Here is a 3,720-nt window from a genome sequence, read left to right on the forward strand (position 1 = left end):
TTCATAAAGCAGAGACAGGTGGATCTCTGTGAGTTCAAGGCCAGGTTGGTCTACAAAGCAAATTCCAGGCCACAGAGATATGTAGTGAGCCCTTGTCTTAAAAACAAAACAAAACAAAACTAGACAAAATGCTTTCCTCCCTTGGAAAAACCATTTCAAGGTTCATTGGCGTAGGCAGTGATTCAATGAAAAGGAAATTAATTGCTCAGGAAATAAAGGTAAAATTAGAAAATTGGCATTATATAAAATTAATTTTTATAGCAAAAATTAATAGCAACAGTGTAAAGAGAAAATTACAGAATGATTCACCAGTATTTATCTGACAAAATAATATTATTAAATATCATACGAATAGCTCAAAAATGTGAACACCTGAGCAACAAATAATACAACAGAAAAAATGGGCAAGTGATCTGAATGAACACAGCTCAAAACTACAAAAGACCAGTATATACAGAAAGGTCTTCGATACCTTTGTCAGTCAGAGGAAGGTAAATTAGGATGTGAAGATTTAAACTATATCCAGTCAGAGTGATCTTTCTCAAAGCCAAATCAACAGTAGAGGCTGTCAAGGATGTAGATCAATACACATGTGCTGGGAATGTAGGTTACTGTAGTCACTAAGAAAACTGGATCAGAGTTCCTCCCCCCCAAAAAAATTTTTTTTAAAACTTGTTTTGCTATATGATCCAACTGTATCATTCCTGGCAGTATGCTCAAAGGAAATAAGTCAGTAGATAGTAAAGATACCTGCATATCTATATTTATCCTCACACAACACACAATAGCCATGCTATGTAATTAGCCTGGGTGATTATCAACAGATGGCTGGATTAGAGAAATAAACATGGTATATCCGCACAATAGAGTTTTACTCAACAATAAAGAAAAATTAAGTTAACACATTTGCAGGGAAATGGATGAAACTAGAAGTTGTCATGGTAAATGAAATTAGCCAGATTTCAAAAGACCAGTAAGACACGTTATTTGTGGAAACTGCAAAGATTTTTATAATTCCTTTTATCTTTGAGAATTTTATACATTCATATAATGTTTTAATTACATCCATTCCGCTCTCCCTACACTTTTTCCTCCCAACTTCATTTGCTTTGTTTCTCAACCCACTTATCCAAATTACTGCTGCTTGTATGTTCATGCATGTGGAACAGTCTTCTAGAAAAAGCTTTCTCAGTCAGTGGGTCTCACTTGCCAATAGTTCCTCAGCTTGGGTGGGGCTTCATGAGTCCCTACCCCTTCTGAGGACACATTTAGCTAATTTAATCTTATGCTGGTCTTTAACATATAGTCTCAGCTCCTGTGAGTTTATGTGTGTAATAGTCCTTTCACACCTGGAAAATACTGTTTCACTGCAGATGTTTACTACCGCTGGCTCTGTTTTTAAAAATGGCCTGAAAACAGAAACCACACTGTTCAGAAAAAAGAACAGAATCTATGAGTGGTACTAGGAAAGATGGATAGAATCAAAGTACCATATGCTTTTTGTGATAAAATGGATTATTCTATATGACCTGGACCAGCAGGTTGTTCTTTAGTGTCAATCCCAAGGGAATGAGAAGGTAAAGATAAAAAAACTGGGGTCAGGAGATCTTGCACAATCTATGCCTTGTGGCAAGCAAGCTTATTAAAGATTACAGCATCTTATATACATAGAACAGCCTCAGGACTGAAAATTATAGTCCCTCAGAGTGGATCGAGCTGAATTCTCAGGATGAACTCACAGTCCTGGCCCCAGGGCATTACTGGTTCTGCCAAGCATATTCCTAGTTTGAGATAAGAAACTGTGTTTCTTCTCTATACATCAAGGTCTCAGGAAAATAAACTCCACTAAGGTCCTGGTCTCAAGCTATTACTAGCTCTGCCAAGCATGTTCCTGGCTTTAGACATATAGCAGGGCCTCAGGGAAAGCCTTGGATCAGCCTGGTTCTCAACAATTCCATGTTTTTGGTACAACTGAAGAATATGCAGTAATAATGATGGTGATGCGACTTGCTTGAAAATTGCATACATCCATATAACATCCTCACCAAACTCCCTTGATGGACATCGGGTAGACATACCAGTATTTCCTTCAATGGTCCTGTATGAGTGTGGATGCATGAGGTAGACAGAGGTGTAGATGTCTGTATTCCTCAGCACTATGCCTTCCTTTCATATTATTTGTGTGAGCATATAGCAGATGCCAGTGTCTAAACTAAGAATGCAGACAAAAATGCCAAGTAGAGTTAACTCAGGTATGGGAGATGCACAGTTATTCAGAGAGAAGGAACATGTTAGGCTAGAGTGATTGACAGTGGGACTTGGGCATACATATATGTTCTTCCAATCACCCAAGCATACTAAATACTGTGTGAGCTTTTATAGATATGTTCATTAGCTTTTTTCTTTTATTGGATATATTCTTTATTTACCTTTCAAATGTTATCCCCTTTCAAGGTCTCCCCTCTGGAACCCCCCCCCCCCATCCCATGCCTCTATGAGGGTACTTTCCTACCCACCTACTCCTACCTCACATATCATCTGTAAATAGTGATATTTTAACTTCTTCCTTTCCAAATTGTATCTCTTTGAGCTCCTTTTGTTATTTAATTGAGTTGGCTAGAACTTCCAGTCCTATATTGAATAGATAGGGACAGAATGGGCAGCCTTGTCTTGTCCCTGATTTTAGTGGCATTGCTTAAAGTTTCTCTCCATTTGGCTACTGGTTTGCTGTATATTGGTTTTACTATGTTTGGGTAAGGGCCTTGAATTCCTGTTCTTGCCAAGACTTTTAACATGAAAGCATGTTGAAATTTGTCAAATGCTTTTTCAGCATCTAATGAGATGATCATGATTTTTTTTTACTGTGAGTTTGTTTATATAGTGGACTATGTTGATGGATTTCTGTATATTGAACCATCCCTGCATCCCTGGGATGAAGCCTACTTGGCCGTAGTGAATGATCATTTTGATGTGTTCTTGGATTCGATTGGCAAGAATTTTATTGAGTAGTTTTGCATCCATATTCATAAGGGAAACTGGTCTGTCTGAATTTCTTTCTTTGTTGGGTCTTCATGTGGTTTAAGTATCAGAGTAATTGTGGCTTCATAGAATGAATTGGGTAGTGTTCCTTCTGTTTCTATTTTGTGGACTATGGTTTGTCCCTTCTGCATGCCTCTGTGTCAGTACTCCTGGGAGACCAGTTCTCTCCGGGAGGAATTTGAGTATGGAGAGCTGTGGCACAGGTTCATCTCCGGGGTGCAGACCGATACCTGAAGGATCCTGTCCCTGGATGCACTTCTGTTCCTGTGTCCTGAGGGGGCAGGTGGGTCCTTCTGAGCAGAAATGGTGGTCTTACCTCTGTTCACAGGTGTGTCAGCACTCCTAGGAGACCAGCTCTCTCCTGGTGGTTTTTGGGTATGGAGTGCTGTGGCACAGGATCAGCTCCAGGCACAGAGGGAAACCGGAAGAGTTCATTAGCTTTACCCATAAACATTGTTCTTCTACAGTTCCACGCAGGTACACTGTGTTTGAATAGCTCTCTGTCCCTCTCTGCCTTTCTCTTCCCACTCTACCCAAGTACCTCCTCCTCCCCATAAATATCTTTTCCCTATTTGCTAGATTTTATTTATTTATCTGGCTGTGTTTAGTTCCTCTACAGAGTTTAATCAGGGTCTTCTGGGTCAAGCTTAAAAGATATGCACTTTTTATCTGTCAATTATA

This window comes from Mus musculus, chromosome 15 (genome assembly GCF_000001635.26).
Source record: "Mus musculus strain C57BL/6J chromosome 15, GRCm38.p6 C57BL/6J".
Classification (NCBI taxonomy): domain Eukaryota; kingdom Metazoa; phylum Chordata; class Mammalia; order Rodentia; family Muridae; genus Mus; species Mus musculus.